This window comes from Rhineura floridana, chromosome 18 (genome assembly GCF_030035675.1).
Source record: "Rhineura floridana isolate rRhiFlo1 chromosome 18, rRhiFlo1.hap2, whole genome shotgun sequence".
Lineage (NCBI taxonomy): Eukaryota > Metazoa > Chordata > Lepidosauria > Squamata > Rhineuridae > Rhineura > Rhineura floridana.
Window position 1 is genome coordinate 18,664,475 of NC_084497.1, and position 21,481 is coordinate 18,685,955.

The following is a 21,481-nucleotide window of genomic DNA, read 5'->3' on the forward strand; positions in this document are numbered from 1 at the left end:
AGTTTCATCATTTTAGCTTCTAGTGACAGTTCTGGTTTAATTTGTTCTAACGCCCAATCATTGGTCTTTTTGTCAGTCCTTTGAGAATAGAGGTAATCTGCACTTCTTAGCAACGTCTAGTTTCATGTCCCTTCATTTTGTCTGTGTGTTTGGTACATTTGCCCAGTAACCCGGCCCCAGGCGTGAAGACCTCTTATCTGGAAGGCATTCTCTGTTTGAAGGGCTGTCAGGTTCAAGCTCAGTTTAAAGCGAAAGAAGGGAAAGCTGTCCCCTGTCCTATTAAGTTGCCCGCGAGTAGTCAGCACCTGGACAGCAGAATGAGCGGCACAACCCTTCCCACTATGGTGAGATGTGATGCATTTCTGTTTAAATTATAACCATTATGTCTAAATTTGCATGTATAGGTATTAATGCAAATATTACAGAAATCTGTGCGACTATGCATCAATGGCCACATTAAGGCCAGCATTTTTTTAACTGAGCTAGAGGCTCCGCTAGAGGCCAGATGTGGCCCTCCAGCCCTCTCCGCCTGGCCCTCGGATCTCTCTTCAGGCCACACCTGACATGCCCCAATTCGCACCATCAGTGGGTTTTTTTTCTCGATTGTAATATGTCCTTGAGCTTAATTTCAGCCTACTGTGTAAAAGCAAAATGTGCATCGGTGGCTCCACCCACTTTTGACCCATGCTCACCACTGGCAGGTGGCCCTCAGAAAGTTGCCCAAAAGGGAAAATGAGGCCCTCAGGTTGCTGCTCTAAGCAGCCTGGGAACTGCGTGATAAAGGAACGGCTTGACACGATTGTGGTTGTCTAGTGCAAATTAGCAGCATAACAGCTGTATTCTCTGTCATTCCACTATTTAAGCCGCTGGGCCAGAAATGAGGGCTGTGTAGATTGGGTGAACCCATTGACAAGCCTCCCCCCACCACCACCTTGGGCTTCACGGAGTCTCGACAGCTTGTCCTTGCAAATTAGGGGGAGGTGTGTGCGAGTGGGGATGTGGCTGATGAAGGGATGAGTCACCCATCCAATTTGTACATTGACAATGCACGAGGCTCTTTCGAGGTGGAAGTTAGTGACCTGGAAACTGCAGATGGACCACAGAGAGTCAGGCTGTGGCAAGGACTGTTTCCGCGCACACGGGGGGGGGAGCAGCTGTTGCAGAGCCAGTGTGGCATAGTGGTTAAGGTGTTGGACTATGACCTGGGAGACTAGGGTTTGAATCCCCACACAGCCACGAAGCTCACTGGGTGACCAGCCTCAGCAGAAGGCAATGGGAAACCCCCTCTGAATACCGCTTGCCACGAAAACCCTACTTATAGGGTCGCCATAAGTTGGGATCGACTCGAAGGCAGTCCGTTTCCATTTTTTGCAGAAAAAGGACTCTTACTCCCGGCACAATGGATCTCCATTTGAGAGATCTTTGGGCTAGGGGAAACCGTCCGGCGGCAAAAATAACCCACTTTATCATAAGTTGCCCCAGAAACTATGATGCTGTGATATATATTTTTTTGGACGGGGGGAGGTATTGGTCAGTTTTAAAATATTGCATTCATTGCATTTCCCCAAGATTTTCAGTGTGTTTTTCTTTGTCACTTGTTTCGGATTTTTGTTTTTTAAAAAGGTAATAAGAAACTCAGCATCAAACTACTTACGTTATGCTTAATGGGCAGTGTTCAGCTATTCCCCACCCTTTGATTGCTGCTCTGATTGCGCCGTAGAAGGAGGGGAGGGTCTCCCTTTCTATCCATGATCCCCCACCCCAAAATCTGGTTTACTTGGCTTAGGTCAGAAGATTCCGTTAGCAGCAGTGGGAGCTATTTTTTTTTTAAGCCTTGCGGTTACCGGTGTGGGGGGTGGGCACAGCTGGAGAAGAAATGCCTAAATCTGCTTGCATGCTGCAGTGTTGATAACAATTTCCCTGCAGCTGTAAGCAATTAAAGAGTAAGAAGAAACACATCTGGACACACTGCATCGAGGGCCATAGGTCAGTGGTGGCACCTCTGCCTTGCATGCAGAAGGTCCCAGGTTCAATCCCCAAATGGCATCTCCAGCTAGGACTGGGAGAGACTCCTGGCTGAAATGCTGGAGAGCTGCTGCCAGTCAGTGTACATAATACTGAGCAAGATGGAGCAGTGGTCAGAGTAAGGCCGCTTCCTGTGTTCCTAAGGGTGCTGCTTCCTGCTTCCAGAGCGCCCTGGCTTGCTAGCAGTGGTAGCATCCAAGGACGAAGTGAGATGCCTTTGCCCGGCCAGGAAGAGGCACCTTTGCAAGGCACGGGTTTTGCGAATCTCTGGTGGCTGCTCTGGCCTGACCCTTAAAAACCCAGGGAGAGCATCTCCAAGGAGGTTTGTTTTCAGTGCTCTCCCTCCTTCCAGAAAGATGGAAACCTCCCTTTGTGTTTTGGGCAGCCGCCTCTCGACCGGCACAGCCTTGCTTGCTTGGATGTTCAGGTTAGTTTTTTGAGAGGGACTGAAGGCAGAGCCTGACACTGATTTTATGCCGTCTACGGTCAATTTCACCTTTGTAGTCCCTTTAATATCACTCCCTATATATGTGTGTTTGTGTGTGTATATAGAGGGGGGGGGGTCACAGAGAAGGAAGGAGATAGATATATAGATAGATAGATAGATAGATAGATAGATAGATAGATAGATAGATAGATAGATAGACAGAGACAGACAGACAGACAGATAGATAGATAGATAGATAGATAGATAGATAGATAGATAGATAGATAGATAGATAGATAGATAGATAGATATGGATATATTGTATTTTATGTATTTTAATTGTATTTTATGTATTTTAGTTTATTTTAATGCTTTTGTGATTGTACTGTTTACAATTTTATTATGTATGTGTTTGATTTTCTTTTTGCAAGCCTCCCTGAGTGCCCTATTACAGGGTAGATGGGCGGGATAGAAACATTTTAAAATAAATAAATAAAATAATGCGCCTCTCCAGTGCTTGCAAAGGTCAAGATGCAACCAAAGGACCTGCAGGCAGCCAGGCTTGGGCTCTTGAAAATAACATTCCCCAGCTAACTGTGAGCAACATCCTGCCTGTGTTACTGCATTCTCCTGGTACTTGAAACACCTCCTTGTTTGCGTATCTGCTGGGGTTTTCCTCAGCAATGTTTCCTTGCCTAAAGGATTAAACAAAGTCTCCTGTTGGGGAACAGAGAAGTGCTCTAACAAGGACTATGAGCTATTATATCCAGTGGAGACTGGTGGCTTGGTGCAGTGGAAAGGGATGGTTTTGTGCAGCACCTTGGACAGCTCCTTGAATGTTCAGACTAAACCCCGGAGTGGATTCAGTGCCCCACACTGGAGCCACCGGTCTGCTGTGTGTATCTGAACAGAACATAGGAACATAGCAATCTGCCTTTCTTTAAAAATGGCTTTTTAAAAATGTGTTTTTAAATTTGTATATTTGTTTTTAATGTTTTTAGTTGTTGTAAACTGCCCAGAGCTTCGGCTATGGGGTGGTATATAAATGTAATAAATAAATAAATGTAAATGAACTGCCTCCAAGTTGATTCTGACTTATGGCGACCCTACGAATAGGGCTTTCATGGTAGGCGGTATTCAGAGGGAGGTTACCATTGCCTCCCTCTGAGGCTGAGAGGCAGTGACTGGCCCAAGGTCACCCAGTGAGCTTCATGGTTGTGTGTGGATTCGAACCCTGATCTCCCAGGTCGTAGTCCAGCACCTTAACCACTACACCACACTGGCTCTCAATAAATAAATAATCAATCAATATATGGATGCAAAGCAGTGGGCCGTCTAACTCAGTATCATCTAAACTAGAGGTGGATAGATTTCAGGCTTTAGGATCTACACAGGAAGCTGCCTTATACTGAGTCATGCCATTGGTCCACCTAATTCAGTGCTGGTGGACCAATGAGGCTAAAATTACAGTTAGCGTGGGGGGGGGTCATGAAATTTTTTGAGCTTAAGACGGGGCTTGTAAAGGTTGGGAGCCACTGTTTTAGAGTGTTTTTAGTGTTTTTGCTTACCGCCCTGGGCTCATAAATAAATATGTTCGAAAGTCTTTTGTTTTTATGATGTTTTAGAGTCCTTTTCATGTTTTTGTTTGCTGCTCTGCGCTCCTACTGGGAGGAAGGGAGGGATGTAAATTAGACAGACGGATGGATGGCCGGATGGATGGACGAAGGGGAAATCCTCCTATCCCTGTCCTTCAGTGGCTGATATTTACTTCTTCCTTCCTAGCATATTTTTCTCTCTTTCCCACATGAAATTGTGGTTTCTTTCTTCTTTCTCCCCTGCATCCACTGCAGAGCATCAAAGGCAGCAGACGGCTCTAATTTTGCATATCTACTTTTCCCATCAGCGCTCCAATCTTGACTTTCTCTTCTGCCGTTTTTGCAGAGCTTTTTCCCTTTGATGTCTTTAGGGGTATCTTCTCTCCACCTTTCCTTTTTCATTCCTTGCTCCTCTTTTTTCCCCTTTCTTACTGCTTTTGAAGCCCCCTTCCCAAAAGCAGACTGGGATAAGGTCTCTACTTAAAAGGGTTGTTGAAAGAGGAAGGTCTTTTATAGTTCCTCTGATTCCTCCACTCTGCATCCTGCTGCCCCTGAATTTCAGCTGGACTCAGCCTTTCCCAACCTTTAGGTCCCCAGATGTTGCCGGACTACAGTTCCCATCATCCCTGGCCATTGGCCATGCTGCTGGTGGGGATTGTCGTTCAGCAACATCTGGGGACCCAAAGCTTGGAAAAGGCTGGCCTAGGGTGTAACAGGCAGTGATATGGTTGCTCCCTGCTGTGATCGTCAGTTGAATGCTCCAGCTGGTGCTCTGGAAAAAATACCCCTCAATGCCTCAGGCTTGGGCAGGTGAGCTGCCATTATTTGGTGGTACACTTTTGCATAGTATTCCAATGTTAGTCGTGCTTGGAGTAGATCCATTGAAATTAATGGGCATGGCTCATGAAACCCCATTGCTTTCATTGAGTCTGCCCCAAGAAAATCTCGGGGCCATCCAACGGAGCTGGACATTTACAGACTCAGGGCAGAAAAAAGAAATCACTTCTTCACACAGTGGCTACTAGCCACGATGACCACGGTGTCAGAGGTGGTGTGCCTCTGAATCCCAGCTGCTGGGAATCACAATGGAGGAATGCTGATGTCGTGCTGAGTTCCTGTTGTTGGGCTTCTCTTAGGAACCCGCGTGACCGCTGCGAGAAAAGAGTTTGCTTGAATAGATGGGAGGTGTGAGACAGCAGGGCTCTTCTCGGGTGGGATTCAGTGAAGGCTGGTTGGGTAGGGCGAGCAGGGGTATAGCCATGCAGGGTCTCAGGGGGTCTTAGACCCCTTACTTTTTTGGGAGCAGGGTCCCAGCAGGGTCTCCATGTCTCCAGCATCCTACATGCCAATCAACATGAAAGGAGAGTGTGTTATTCACTGGCAAGAGTCTTTAAATATGCTTCCTTTGGACTGGAGCCAATCAGAGTGAAAGGAGGTGAGTCATCCACTGAGAAGACTCTTTTCAGTAGCTAACGCTCTCCCCTTTCACGCTGATTGGCTCCTAGGGACGTCTGTGGTTGTGGGAGAAGGCATTAACAAGGATCTCACTCTCAACCCAGTAGCAAAAAGAGGGGGAAGGGGGTGTGGCTGTGACTATCATGATGGGACCCTCCACTTCTGAATTTGCCACTACACTACTGAGGGCAAGTGGAGCACTGCCCCACTAACCCCAGCCTCCCCTTAGCCAGGCTACATTCTTCCTGCCTTCTTACAACCAGTCCAGCAGATGGTACCGGCTGTCAGTTTTCTCCCCCTTAGTGTCAATATTTTACAAAGAAGGAAGACATGCGACAAGACTGGAATGAGTGGGAGCCGCCCGGTGTTGGCTCCGCCTCCCAGCCTCCCGCCTCATCAGTCCCCAGTGGGCACCAGCCACTGCTGGCAGGATTGCACCGTCGAGAGCATTCTAGACATGCTCGCCCTCGCTGTTATCCTTCCTTGCCTACCTTGGCTACAGGTGCGTGGGTGTGATGGGGACCCTGGTGCATACTGCAAGTTACATCAGAGCCTCTCCTTCCCTGAGAGCTTTTTGGTAGCCTCTGCCTCCCCCCTCCGTGGTTCGGTGCAAATGCTTTCTGGCCTCTTTCCTTAGAGGAGGCTCTAACACAGTTTTGGGCATTATCGCCACTGTGTGAGGTCTTGGGCTCCCCTGCCTTCCTCCATCAGTATGCCATAAGAAGATTTTGAAGAGAAGACACACGCACCCTTCTGTTTTTACAAAGCCGGTGGCTGAAGATATTAATAGCCTCAGCAGAGAACTGCTTAAAAATGTGTCCAGGGCTGCTACTCTGCTGATTGTACAGTGACATGTTCAGGAGCAGTATGTTGCAGGATGCCAGCTGCTGGGAGCACCAGATACCTCTGGGGAGCCCACAAGCTGAGCGTGAAGGCAGTAGGCCTCCCCTTGCTGCCTCTCCACTGGGAGCCCTTGATAACCCTCTCCTCCTTCCCAAACATGTCTGCTTCCCTCTTACAGCTTTCTTAAACCATGGGCCATGAGACTTCTGCGAGTGAATGGGCGTGTGGTGTAAACCAGTGGAGAACTGCTGGCTCCAATGTCGGTGGGGCAACGGAATCCGCTGCAGGTTTTAGTCTGAACTTTCCAGGAGCTGCCTGAGGCCCCACTGCTCCTTTCAAGCCCCTTGAAAGTTTGGACTCAAACCCAGAGTGGGTTCCCCTGCTCCACTGACGTCAGAGCCACCGGTCTCCACTGGTGCGGACAAAGTCTTGTGACATTTCTGAATCTGCTGCTGCACGATTGCAGTGAATGACTGTAACCTTGTTTGTGGATTCAGGCGAGAGCATGCAAGCGTAAAGCAAGGGTGGAAAACCTCAGCCCGGGGGCCACACACGGCCCTCCAGATCTCTCCTCAGGCCACCCCTCTTCTTCGCAAGCCCTTAGCCCCATCCTTATTTACCACTATTAAATTATAGGCCCCCAGGTCTCCTTTTCCAGCCCTTGAGACTCTGTTCCATGCCTTCCTTCAGTGCTTTTGCCTGGCTGGAATGCGTCCCCAAACTGTGAAAGTGTCGCTTGCATAGAGAACAGCGAAGGAGCGTCTGACTTGTGCGTGGCTGGAATCTAACCTACTGTACAAAGCGAAGAGTTGCATTGGTTGCTCCGCCCATTTTTACCTCCAGCTCTGCCCATCACTGGCATGTGCTTTCCGCACCCCTGAGAAGGTTGTCCATGAAGCAATGTGGCTCTCAGGAAAAAAAGCTTCTCTAAACACGGGGTCAGGGAGAGAGCGAGAGAGCGCACAGAAGTCCTGCCTCCAGTATTCCAGTGCATGCCGCTCCTGGCCATTTCCAGAAGATAACTGCTGGAGGTTTCTCAGCTCGTTCACCTGAATTTATTTGTTCACTGCATTTATTTGGCATAGATTGTTTGATATGCATATACTAGGGCAAAGCGTGCATAGGAATACGTATACTGTTGAAGATAATTAACAAAAGTGCTTTGTGTTAGGGAAGTTGTTTTGCAAGAACACATACAAAATTTTATTTATTTATAAAAAAAAAATTCTTTACCACTATTTATATATTTAAAAAGCTGTTTGCAGCCATCATACCTATGGACAAAAAAAAGGGGGGGGAATTAAAATCAGAGATCAACTATTACAGAAACGTATTTTCTCCATTGTCTGCATAAGCTGTCTGTTGGCAGCTTAGAAAAGTTTTCAGCAAGAGTTTAAAGGTGAATGCGGCAGGTGCCTGCTGAATCTCTTATTGGCAGAGCATTTCCCAGGACTGGGCCCATGATGCTAAAGGCTCAATGATCTGCACATGATCTCCGTGATCGCGTTGGCATGTAAAGGGTCAGGTGGTCCCTAAAGTACCCTGGACCTTTGCGTGGAAAAGTTCTTCGGTTCAATCCCTAGTGCAGTTCAGTAGTGAGAAACCTTTTTCAGCCTGGAGGCCACATTCCCTCCTGGGTAATCTTCTGGGGGCTCATATTAATGGTGGGCAGGGCCCGAGGCACAAGCATACAGAGGAACAAATGCAAATTTTACCTTTGTGCAATACCTTTGCACTCTTGCCTGCCTGGCTGAGCAATGGAGGCATTCTCAGAGATCAAGGGCACCTTCTGGCCAAGCAAACACACCCAAGGATGGTGCAGAGCAGGGCCAGCGAGAGGGTGTGTCTTGGGAAGAGTCCTGAGGGCCATATAGAGTGGCTTGGAGGGCCACATTTGGCCCCTGTGGCTGAGGCTCCCCACCTTGGTGTAGGCAATGCTGCACTAGATGAACCCAGGCAGCTTATATAAGGCAGCTGCTTTCCATGCCCCTCTGCTCCTAGAGGCCCGCATTCCAACAGTGTGGCGAAATAAGTGTATTATTCATCTGACAAATTTCTAGAGGATATGTAGCCCTTAATTAGCATCGCCTGCTCTTGCCCTCCTTTTGTTCTGACTGAACAGCCTCAGCCTGTCAGCTTGGATGTACAGCAAGATGGATTAATATTTTCGCCCTGAATCTCAGTGCGGCCCTAAGAAAGCGTGGAAGGCGTTAGAACAGCTGTACCAGTTGCACCAGCCCCGTTTCCATACAACTGAGGCAACTGATAGTAGTCTGTCCTCGCATCTTGAGCGACATGGGTTGGAGTCTTGCTTGGATCACGTTTGGCAGTTTTTAGTCCAAACCAGCTGTAACTGCAAACTTTATTTATTTATTGAATTTCTTAGTCGCCCATCTGGCTGGCAGTCCAGCCACTCTGGGCGACATACAAAATAGGCATACAAATATAATAGACATTAAAAATCTGAAAACAATGATAAAATCTAGCCCACCCCATAAGCCTGCCTGAAGAGCCAGGTCTTCAAGGCCCGGCGGAAGCTCATCATAGAAGGGGCATGGCGGAGATCATTTGAGAGGGAGTTCCACAGGGTGGGGGCCACAATTGAAAAAGCCCTCTCCAGTCCTCACCAGTCTGGCTGTTTTGACTGATGGGATAGAGAGAAGGTCTTTTGAGGCTGAACTTGTTGGGCGGCATAGCTGATGATGCTGGAGGCGCTCTTTCAGATAGACTGGGCTGAGACCATATTGGGATTTAAAGGTCAAAACCAACACCTTGAATTGGGCCCGGAAAGCAACTGGTAACCAGTGCAGCTCTTTTAGCACTGGAGTTATGTGATCTCGCTGGCGGCTGCCTTTAATCAGGCGCACCGCCACGTTCTGTACCAGTTGCAGCTTCTGGACCGTTTTCAAGGGTAGCCCCACGTAGAGCGCATTACAGGGCTTGTTACAGGGCAAGGTTGTACAGAGCTTTGGAGGGCTGGGTCATCAAATGACTGAATATCGTAACATAAGATCTCTCTGAAGATAATGAGAAGAGCCTTGCTGGATCAGGCCAGTGGCCCATCTGCGGCAGCCTCCTGTTCTCACAGTGGCCAACCAGATGCCCTTGGGAAGCCCGCAAGCAGGACGCCAGCAAAACAGCACTGCTTGTAAATACAGATTTGCAAGTAAATGTGTAAAGGGGGTTGGACTCAGTGGCTTATAGGCCCCTGTTCTATGAAACAGTAAAAACAGCATGTGAAAAGTGGGCATACACCCTACTTCATGCTCTGATGCCTTCCAGACTGGACTACTGCAGTGCACTGTATGCGGGGCTGCCCTTGAATAGAAGAACCTAAAAAAGCAATAGAGCTTTGGAGGCTTGGGTCACCACATGGCTGAAATGATCTCTCTTAAGGTCATAAGAAGAGCCCCGCTGGATCAGTCCAAAGGTCCATCTGTTCCGGCATCCTGTTCTCGCAGTGGCCAACCAGATGCCCCCAAAGGGAAGCCCTCAAGCAGGGCCTGAGTGCAACAGCCCCCTCCACACTTGGGATTCCCAGCAATTGGCATCCAGAGACATGGTGCCTCCAACAGGGGAGGAAGAACATAGCTTTCTGGGGTGGTAGCCATCAATAGCCTTTTCCTCCATGAACTTGTCTACTCCTATTTAAAAGCCATCCAGGTTGGTGGCCATCGCTACACGTTGTGGACGCGAATTCCATAGTTTCACTGTGTGCTATGTAAAGAAGTACTTTCTTTTAGCTGTCCTGAATCTCCCAACATTCAGCTTCATTGGGTGGCCCCGGGTTCTAGTTATGAATGAATGGAACTTTATTGTTTAATGGCATAAACCACCACAATATAAATTTATTTATTTATTTATTTATTGCACTTGTATACCGCCCCATAGCCGAAGCTCTCTCAATGTTGTTTTGGCACAGTCAACAGGCATATGGATGGATGGATGGACGGATGGACGGATAGATGGGTAGATGGGTAGATGGATAGAGACATTTTTGAAAGGAACAAACAGAACTTCACTCAAGCTTGCTCTGGATACCTATAAGGATTCCGTTAATCACCTAAAAATATGTGGACGTAATTGTGATTAACAAAACAGAGGTTTTTATTGTATTACCAAAACGTTTCAGCTTCCGCCTTCATCAGCTGCTAAGTGATGCTGGTACTGTCCTCCAGATTCAGGCCAGGTGGTGCCAATGTGTCCAGAGAGTAAATCCAAAAGTTCTCCCTTTTAGTCAGTGCTGCTGGATCTGTTGACATCCCTATAGCTGTTATAGAAAAGTCCCAACAGGCTGTGACCTTCAGTGTTGAAATGTTTTGCAACTGGTTGCTCCACTTTTTTTTGTTAAGATTGCCGATTTGTGGTTTCTGAAGCGTTGTCCGTAGGTCAGTTGTGGTTTTTCCTATGTATTGGATATGACATCCTGGTCTTTTGCATTTGATGACATAAATTATATTGCAGGACCTGCAGGTGATGTTCTGTTTGATGTAATATGTCCTGCCTGTCCTAGTGCTTATAAAAGTAGCCGTCTCCCTGAGGTACACACAGGTGATACAGCATTTGGAGTGACAAGGATTGGTGATAGGTGTCTTAAGCACAGCTCTCACCAACAGTCTGCGCGAATTAGGAGGTTGGCAAAATGCTACAACAGGAGGCCTGCAGATGGCTCTAGTAAGATGTTCAGAGTTTGCCAGCAATGGGTAGCTCTCCCTCATTGCTTGGTGATAGTTAGGAGATGCTGGATGGAAATCTACCACAAATGGAATCTGTTGCTCTCTGCTCTTTGACACCTCAGTATGATGGAGGAGGTTTTCTCTGGACAGAATGGAGGCTTGGTGGATGTTACAATCGATATTATGTAGAGGATATCCTCTTAGAAGAAGGTGTTCTTTAAGTTCACTGATCCTTCTCTGGTAATTATCTTCAGTGTTGCAAATAAAGTTGATTCTCAGAGCTAAGCTATGCACAATGTTCTTCTCTATATGCCTAGGATGGCAGGATTTCCAGTTTAAATAGGTGTGGGCATCAGTGGGTTTGCTGTAGAGATCAGTGGCTATTTTGTTGTTTTCAATGGTGAGAAGGACATCCAGAAAAGGGATGTGTGGATTGTCATTTGTACTATTAAATGTAAACTTAATAGATGGATGGATAGAGTTGATGTAATTTTTAAATTGTTCCAAACTCTCTTTACCATTTGTCCAGACCATAAAGATGTCATCAGTGTATCGCCACCATATAAGTGGTTTGTTGATGGCCTTTTTGAGGATCTCCTGTTCAAGTTTACCCATGAAGAGATTCGCATATGATGGAGCCATGCAAGTCCCCATAGCTGTGCCTTGTAGTTGCAGGTAGTGTTCTCCATTGAATGTAAAGTTGTTGCAAGTCAGGACTAGCGTAGCTAAAGTTGTGAGAACCTCTGTTGGAGGATTGTTCATATTCCTGGTGTTAAGGAACTCATTTAAAGCCTGAATCCCATCATTATGTGGTATATTGGTGTAAAGAGATGTGACATCTAAAGCAGCTAGTACAGTATTGTTGTGGAATTGATACTGCTTATTTAAAGACCCAATTTTAAGCAAGAAGTCCTTGGTGTCTTTGATATACGATGGGAGGTTTTGCACCATGTTTTGTAAATTTAAGTCAATGTACAGAGAAATCCTTTCAGTAGCTGTGTTGTTGCCTGAGACAATTGGGCGACCAGGATTGTTGGCTTTGTGGATTTTAGGCAGCATGTAAAACCTTCCAGGGGTGGGATTTGGATTAACAAGGAAATCAGCAGTCTCCTCTTTAGAAGTTTCCTACTTATATATATATATACAAAAAAGAAAAGAGAAAAATAATACTCTCTCTTTCAAATGTAAATCATGCATTACCCCTCTACAATAAACTATAAAACTGATGATAAACCAGAGGGCATCTGCCTACCTTCCATTGCTTCTCTCTTGTCCCCCTCCTCCCAGAATGCCACTGTCTAGGAGAAGTAGTAAGTCATTTTGCAAGACATGCAACAGCCTCCAGGGATTCAGTTTCGATGTTTTTCCAGAAACAATACTTTCTTTCTCATCCCCTCCCTTCTTTTCACTGTCTGCTGATTTAAACTCATGGGGTTTTTTTTCCTAATGAGCTGTTATTTTCACCCCCCTCCCTCTATGGAAAGAGTAGATAATAACCAGTTAGCAGTTTCTTGTCATTATCCTGGTCTTGACATTCCACATTCCACTGAGCCGAATTTCTAGTTAAAGCTGAATCTTGGCTTTTGTCGTGTTGACTGTCTGCCCCTATTCCTCCTCTCTGTCCCCCCCCCTTTTTATTGTTGACGTGTTGCTGGGGGCTAAATTAATTTCTTAACAATTTCCCTGGCAGTCCTGTTGAGTGAATGGGCCCCAGGAGAACTCCCTCTTTAGCGCTGATAAACAGTTCACAAAGCCACTGAACACATATGGAGAAGACTAATGGACAAGGAGGCAGAAAGGAAGGGGAGGCGGCGACAATGCAAAAGTAATTAAGAGTTCGTCTACTGCATTTAGGGGCTGGTGGTCCTCCCTTATCTGCATTTGGGGCTCATTTCCTTATCCACCCAAGGCTCCTTTGTTAAAACTCAAACCTGGGCCGCTTGGAAAAGTGAAGCCTTCGGAAATAATGCACGCGACAAAGCCAGAATTTAATGTTTGGGGCCGAGGGGGAGAATTGCTGAAACTAGGTGTCTGGAAGGAACACAGAAAGCTGCCTTACTTGCTGAGCCTTGTCTACACTGACTGGCAGAGGCACCCCAAGGTTTCAGACAGAGAATCTCCCCCCCCTTGAGATTCAGGGATCGACCCTGTGCCCATGTGCGTGGAAATCAGGCCTTCTCAGCATCGAGCTGCAGCCCTTCCCCTAAAAACAAACCAAAAAGCAAGACTCCAGTCCTCATGGTTCTGAATAAAGAGCTGATTTCGATAAGGACCTAGGGGGCTGCCTTATCTTGAGTCAGACCATTGGTCCCTCCTGCCCAGTAGAGTCTACACTGACTGACTGCCAGAGGCTTCACAGGGTTTCAGAACGGGGGATGTTCCCAGCCCCACCTGGAGATGCCATTGGGGTTTGGATGTGGGGCCTCCTGCATGCAAAGCAGATGCTCTGCCTCTGAGCGACGGCCTTTCCCCCTAGCGTGGCTGTCACTGAAACCAGAAGCATCTCCTCCTGCACTCATCTCAGCTAGGAAAGTCAATGTAGGGGGTGATGTCACTGGGCCCCAAGTTTCTCTACCCCTGCCCCCCACCCTGTCTTATAGAATCATAGAATAGTAGAGTTGCAAGGGGCCTATAAGGCCATCTAGTCCAACCCCTTGCTCAATGCAGGAATCCAAATAAAGGCATTCCCGACAGATGGCTATCCAGGTGTCTTCATTAGCTGCCATTTCAAAAATACCCTTTCCTCCCACAACGGCCAGTCACATGCCTCTGGGGAGCCACAAGTGAGGGACTGAGGACAGCAGGCCTTTCCTGCTGTTCTGCCCCAGCAGCTGGTCATCAGAGACATAGTGCCCCTGCATGTGAAGGTTTCATTTAGCCATTAGTTCTTCACCTAGGAAAAAGAAAGCAAATGCACAGTTATAAGATGGGCGTTACTTGGTTCAGCAACACTACCTGCGAGAAGGGTCTTGGGGTCATTGTCGATCACAAGCTGAATATGAGCCAACAGGGTGATGTGGCTGCAAAAAAGGCAAATGCTCTTTTAGGGGGCATTAACAGAAGTATAGTTTCCAAATCTTGTGAAGGATTGGTTCCCCTCTATTCGGCACTGGGTAGGCTTCATCTTGAGTACTGCATCCAGTTCTGGACACCGCACTTTAAGAAGGATGCAGACAAACTGGAACAGGTTCAGAGGAGGTCAGCGAGGATGAAAAAAGCCCCATGAGGGGAGACTGAAAGAACTGGGCATGTGAAGGATGCTGAGAGTTGTTAGAAGACTCCTATTCCCCAGAGAGAGAGAGATACTTTTCAGAGTGGTTTAACAGCCAGCCCCTCTTCCCAGAGAATTCTGGGAATTGTAGCTCTAAGAGGGGAATAGGAGCCTCTTGATGACTCTCAGCACCCTTCGCAAACTACACCTCCCAGGATTCTTTGGGGGAAGCCATGAGTGTTTAAGGTGGAATAATATTTATTTATTACATTTATACCCCACCTTTCTTTTTGCATGAAACCCAAGGCAGCTTACATATGGTTCCCAGGCAGTTTCTCCAGGCACTGACCAGACCTGATCCTGCTTAGCTTCAGCAGGGAACTGGCCTTATGTGCCTTCAGACCATAGCCTGGAATAGTGGAATAGTGAAATCATAGAATCATAGAATAGTAGAGTTGGAAGGGGCCTAAAAGGCCATCAAGTCCAACCCCCTGCTCAATGCAGGAATCCAAATCAAAGCATTCCCAACAGATGGCTGTCCAGCTGCCTCTTGAATGCCTCCAGTGTCGGAGAGCCCACTACCTCTCTAGGTAATTGGTTCCATTGTGGTATGGCTCTAACAGTTAGGAAGTTTTTCCTGATGTCCAGTCGAAATCTGGCTTCCTGCAACTTGAGCCCATTATTCTGTGTCCTGTACTCTGGGATGGTCGAGAAGAGATCCCGGCCCTCCTCTGTGTGACAACCTTTCATGTCCTTGAAGAGTGCTATCATATCTCTCCTCAGTCTTCTCTTCTCCAGGTTAAACATGCCCAGTTCTTTCAGTCTCTCCTCATAGGGCTTGGTTTCCAGTCCCCTGATCATCCTTGTTGCCCTCCTCTGAACCTGTTCCAGTTTGTCTGCATCCTTCTTGAAGTGCGGAGACCAGAACTGGATGCAGTATTCAAGATGAGGCCTAACCAGTGCTGAATAGAGGGGAACTAATCCTTCACGCAATTTGGAAACTATACTTCTGTTAATGCAGCCTAATATAGCATTTGCCTTTTTTGCAGCCACATCACACTGTTGGCTCATATTCAGCTTGTGAGCAACGACAATTCCAAGATCCTTCTCACATGTCGTATTGCTGAGCCAAGTATCTCCCATCTTATAACTGTGCATTTGGTTTTTTTTTCCTAGGTGTAGAACTTTGCATTTATCCCTGTTGAATTTCATTCTGTTGTTTTCAGCCCAATGCTCCAGCCTATCAAGGTCCCTTTGAATTTTCTTTCTGTCTTCCATGGTATTAACTATGCCCCCCAATTTTGTATCATCTGCAAATTTGATAAGCATGCTCTGTACCTCCTCATCCAAGTCGTTCATAAAAATGTTGAAGAGCCCTGGGCCCAGGACCGAGCCCTGTGGTACCCCACTTGTTACTTCCGCCCAGTTTGAGAAGGAACCATTGATAAGCACTCTTTGAGTATGATTCTGGAGCCAACTGTGGATCCACTTGATTCCAGTCATAAGAACATAAGAAGAGCCTGCTGGATCATGCCAATAGCCCATCTAGTCCAGCATCTTGTTCTCACAGTGGCCAGCCAGTACGTTGGTGGCAGAAGCAATTCTGTGCAGGCATCATTCTCAGAAACTAAGAATAAGTCTGAAAAGCTTTTTTTTAAAAAAAATTGTAATGTACCATTAACAATCCAGACAGGTATTTTGCTCCGTATAGGAACACTGGTCCCTAAGAGTCAGAACTGAACTTCTTCATCACTCCAGCTCACCCTTCTTGGTGCTACTAAGTGCTGATTGTGCAGCATGCGTGCATGCATGCGTCCATGCTCCAAGCAACTTGGGCTAGAACAAGTGAGCATGGACTAGCGGAAGAATGCAGAGGCTTCCCTGTCAAGTGCCAAGGGGTGGAAGCTTGAGTGCTCATGACTGGCTAGTGTTGAGAAAGAAGATGGTGGTGGAAACTTGTAGCCCTGAGGATGGGGGTGAGTGTGCCATAATGACCATGGTATGCTGACTGGGGCTGATATGAGTTGTAGTCCAATTCCCACCTGCAGGACACCAGGCTGGCTGGAGTCCCAGCACCTTGGAGAGTGCCAAGCCGGCAATTTGCTCCAACAAGGCCCGGAGCCCAACTGAGGTCTTGGGCCAGACGTACTCCTCTCAAGATCCCCCCCACCTTTCTGGAGAACCTTAAAAGGGCGTCCCTCTGGAGTCTAGCTCTCCCAGCCACCTCCCAGCTTGCGAATTGCACTGTGGTGCATGGATCTCCTGGTGTAAAGGGGTGTGTGGTTCCTCAGGGGAACCTAGCCCAGGAAGGTGATTTCTCTGGGAGTCACAGTTCAGAGGGCTGTACCTCAATGGTATCCTGGCCACGAGTACCAGTGCTGAAGACTGGATCTGGGGACAGCACCTCCGCAGCTGGTGTTGCTGAGCTTCCCTCTACAAGTGTTTCCTGCTCCCGTCCCCTGGGTCAGAGGCCTAGCTGCTAGTGCAGGTTGGGGTCATGACCTTGTGCCAAGGATGGGGATCCTCCGGCCGGGGCTGTGAATGTGCCCTGTCTGAATTTTTCAGAATTTTTCCCAAGCCACATCCCTCTACTGGCCCCGCTTTGCACCACAGGTGTATCTGTCTGGCAGAAACACATTGTTGAGTTCCGATCATGCCCGTTGCTTGCCTGAGTGGAGATGGGAGTGTACGTAGTGAAAATGTACATCTGCTTTTCTGCCCATTTTTGCCTTTGGTCTCGCCCACCAGTGGCATGTGTCCCGTGGAAGCTTCTCCAGAAGGGAATGCGGCCCTTGGGCTGAAAAAGTTTCCCCAGCCCTGTCAGATGCCACTTTGAGTTCCATCCTGGAAGAAAGGATAAGATTTCCTGAGGACCTGAAAGCTCATTGTGTGGAAAAGTGAAAGCCATCTCCTCTGATGGGCTTCGTTCAGATTTTGTTTCAAGTTCTTTTTAACACTCCTTGGAAGAAGAAAACAAGGAATAACACCTTTTGCTCTTTTTGCCAATGTTGTGACTGGTGTCACTATCTAATAGCAAAGGACAGAAAATTGATTGGGACCAGCCCTTTTTAATTACTCTTCAGGTGAGATAAACCTTGAGCCCTCATGCTCTTCTCTGTAAAGATGACTGTCCATGTTGCAGGCTTGTCTTGAGGCCTGAGGTCATCCATCTGAGATCTGGAAGGGTGGACATCCCTACCATTCTCAGGCATCAGAACTGTTGTCGACAACAGCAATAAGGAAAATACCAGGTTGTCACAATACTTCACAGAAGAATTTATTTTCCCCTGATGAAGGCTTGACTACACAGGCTGAAACGCGTTGGGCTTTGATATATTTTATACAGAAATTCATCTTTTTTATATACAAGAAATTATTAGATGCCTTTGTGCACAGAATAAAGCCATATCTTTCTAGCATTCTGGTTTTTGACCTCCTTTTTATTTTTCCACTGGTGGCACCAGTACTGTGGAATCCCCAGTGGTGGCATTCCACTGGCTTTTGAAGACGCACCTTCCTGCGTTTCCCTGATCACCTGGCTTGAATCTCCTGCTTTGAGTGTTGTTTTTACTGTTTAGCTGTTATTTTAATGAGCTTGTTTATTGTTTATTTCAATTATGGGTGTTTTAATGCTGTTTCACTGTGTATTACAAATAGTTTTATTCTTGCAGATTTCCAGTTTTTTATTTGTTTGTGAACCATCTTGCCATTTCTTCTTGAATTGCAAGGTGTTAAAATTATTTTAATAATAATAATAACAATAACAATATCAAATTACAATTATCCTTCCGTTTTTGCACCTCTCTGAATTTTACAGTGCATTTCCTGGCTTTTTTTAAAAATCCAAAATGCATACAAAAATGCACATTTATGATACATTGTGTTCAAAAAATGTGCTAAAATACATGCCATAAGAGGGCTTCTTGTGAAAAAGTACATATAAAATCATGCACATTTTTGTGTTGTTGTTTTTAAAAAAACCCAACAACCTGGATTGTTATGGAAAGAGGATGGAACAGATTTATGAATGAATGCATGTGAACAGACTGGAAATAGCCTCACCCATCCCTATTCTTTATCCATTTGTTTTGAAGGGACCATCCAATGCAAGGTTCAGTGTGGAAACTGATCATTGCAGTTGGTTGTGGCACTGTTTGTTTTTAGGGTATTTCATGCATTGATTACCTTCCACTGTGTTCTGCTTCTCCTCAGTACCTGAAATAATTTTTAAAAAATTGTTCTTGAGTTGAAGCATGTGTGGTTTCCATAGACCATCACTCAGAGGTTGAACACAGGCTTTGCATGATCCCTGATATCTCTGGTTGAAAGAAATAGGCAGTAGGACAGGGCCATCAGTGTCCACTGGGATCTTGTAGTAGGGCAAAGCTATCATAGCTACCTCCAGATGCTGCTGGACTACAACTCCCATCATTCCCGACTATTGGCCATACTGGCTGGGGATAATGAGGGCTGGAGTTCAAGATCATTTCAGGGTCCACACGTTAGCCACTCTGATTGACATCTTCCCCCTTGCCTGCATTATCACTGTGCAGCAGTAAAAGAAAAGCAGTCTTGATAGTGCAATTATATGTATGATTGCATCAGTGTCCTTTTTTTTTTGTCTGTTGTTTTACTGATGCACACGTGCACTGTCGTACATTAGCAAAGACACCACAGGCAAAGAATCCCAATGCAATTGTTCACATTGTCCACATTGAGTCGGGTCGGTTTGCATTGGTTTAGCAGTGCTCCCGAATGCATGCATGCAGCAGTGAAACAGCACACAAAAAGCATCTTCATACAGTCATATATATATATATATATATGAGCCAGTGTGGTGTAGTGGTTAAGGTGTTGGACTACGACCTGGGAGACCAGGGTTTGAATCCTCACACAGCCATGAAGCTCACTGGGTGACCTTGGGCCAGTCACTGCCTCTCAGCCTCAGAGGAAGGCAATGGTAAAAACCCCTCAGAATACCACTTACCATGAACATCCTATTCATAAAAATGTAAATGTACTGCCTTCAAGTCGGTTCCGACTTACAGCGATCCTATGAATAGGGTTTTCATGAGAGGCAGTGACTGGCCCAAGGGTCGCCATAAGTTGAAATCGACTTGAAGGCAGTCCATTCCCATTTTCATAGTCATATCAAGTTTGCTTTTCTTTTTTTCTTTTGATAATTAGGAAGGAGAAGACAGGATGGCAGCAGCACTCTACAGAAATTAAGAAACAATTTTTTAAAAAGCAGGCCAGCAGAGCGTTCCTAATGTGTTGGTTCCTCTTTGGAAGCAATGTCTGTTAACTTGCAACTCTGGCATCCAAGGCAAAATTCATACGGGGAGAAAGGTTCAAGCAGAATTCTACGAGGGGAAAGGCGTAGCTCAGTGGCAGAGCATCTGCTTGGCATGCAGATGTTTCCTGGTTCGTTTCCTGGCATCTCCAGGGAGGGCTAGGAGAGACTCCGGCTTGAAATCCTGGAGAACTGCTGCCAGTCAGAGTAGACAATACAAAGCTAGATGAACCGATGGATATGTTCTTGTCCCAATTTCTTACTCTTCTTGTAAATGGTTCACAGCCACAGATAATTCACCTCTCTGGGGGAGTTGGTTTCTTCCTTGACGAATCCACTCCCTCCGGCGACAGCTTGCAACCTCTGCGTTCGAAGTCTTTCCCCTTGCGCACTGGCAGCGTGATACCTAACTGGGCGACAAGGCTAGAGCGATTCTACAACCGCGTGTAGGATTAATTTAGCGCTGCGCCGGACGTTTCTTCTTCATTTTCCCTTAGGCCATTCTCCATCAATTAATGTGAGAAATGATCAAATGGGAGAGATGGTTTTGGTGACATTTGGATGGGTGGAGAGTAGTGGGTTGTTTCCCACTACGTTCTCCTCAGAGTAGACCCATGGCATAGATCCTTAGGCATCATTTGTGCAGCTCAGCAGGAACAGGGGATGGGGATTTGAGCCTCAAATGGAAAGATAATGGAAAGATATTGAACTAATGCTGAACTAAATGGAAAGATATTGAACTAAGTTTTCCTCGCCTACGACCATCCTACCCTGAACACTCCCAATCTCCTCTGATCTCGGAAGCTAAGCAGGGTCAGGCCTGGTTAGTACTTCGATGGGAGACCGCCTGGAAATACTGGGTGCCATTGTTGTTGTTATGTGCCTCCAAGTCGACTGCGACTTATGGCGACCGTATGAATCAGCAACCTCCAATAGCATCTGTCGTGAACCACCCTGTTCAGATCTTGTAAGTACAGGTCTGTGGCTTCCTTTATGGAATCAATCCATCTCTCGTTTGGCCTTCCTCTTTTTCTACTCCCCCCTGAATACCTCTTACCATGAAAACTGTATGAATGTATCCAAAAAAGATTCATAGGGTCGCCATAAGTTGTATTCGACTTGAAGGCATATAACAACAACAAAGTTTTCCTCAGAGTAAACCCAATGAAAGTAATGGACCTAAGTTAGTCATGTTTATTAATTCCAGTGGGACTGCTCTGAGTAGGACTAGCACTGGATACAACCCAGTGTTTTTGTCATGCTTACCTTTCTTTTGAGATGACCGAGGAGTGTTTGTGAAGGTCCTTTCTTTCATTTGACAAATAATTTCTCCATTGACCTGCAGCCTCCCTGGGTGCCCCCAGTCCTTTGAAAGCCCTGTGATATCCTCAGCTGGGCTTTCCTGTAAGTGTGGGAAGATGGAGAGGCTGTCTTCCTTGCCTCTGACACACGCTCATTGTTGTTGTTCTAAAAAGAGAAGTCTTTTACTTTTAAACAAATCAACTTGAAACACTTTAAATGGAAGCATTTTATTGAAAAACAAAATCACTGAACTCAGGTGCTTGATAGCCAGCTCTTCTGGCTTCAGTTAAAACCCAAGGAAGACATCATGAAGACAACTCCTCTCACAGGGTTTTTGTGGATCAGGAAGTATGGGCAGCTGGGGAGGCTGCAGAGTACTGTAGAAATGTTTAATGGGAAGAGAAATACACACACCGTATTCACAATTATAAGGTTCATTTGGCTGCTGGAATTCCAAAAGGATTCCATCCGCTGCAAATGAGGCAGGAGAAACAATTCCTGGAGCTCCATGTCGGATGAGGGAGCTGGTGTGGGGGAGAGGAGAGAGATTGCTGTTAACCCGGCACACATTTTACAGTTTCGACACACTTTTTAAAATTAAGATGAGTAAATTTGATCTAATGGACAGCTCCTTTTGGGGACTGTGATTTGCCT

The 21,481-nt window shown here is 46.4% G+C and overlaps 1 protein-coding gene and 1 pseudogene across 3 annotated transcripts in view; both read left to right on the forward strand.

Moving 5' to 3' along the window:
- Nucleotides 1–21,481, forward strand: part of KAZN (kazrin, periplakin interacting protein) — a 262,989-nt gene that overhangs the window by 81,939 nt on the left and 159,569 nt on the right. The window lies entirely within an intron of this gene.
- On the forward strand, nucleotides 20,279–20,397 carry LOC133372974 (5S ribosomal RNA; annotated as a pseudogene).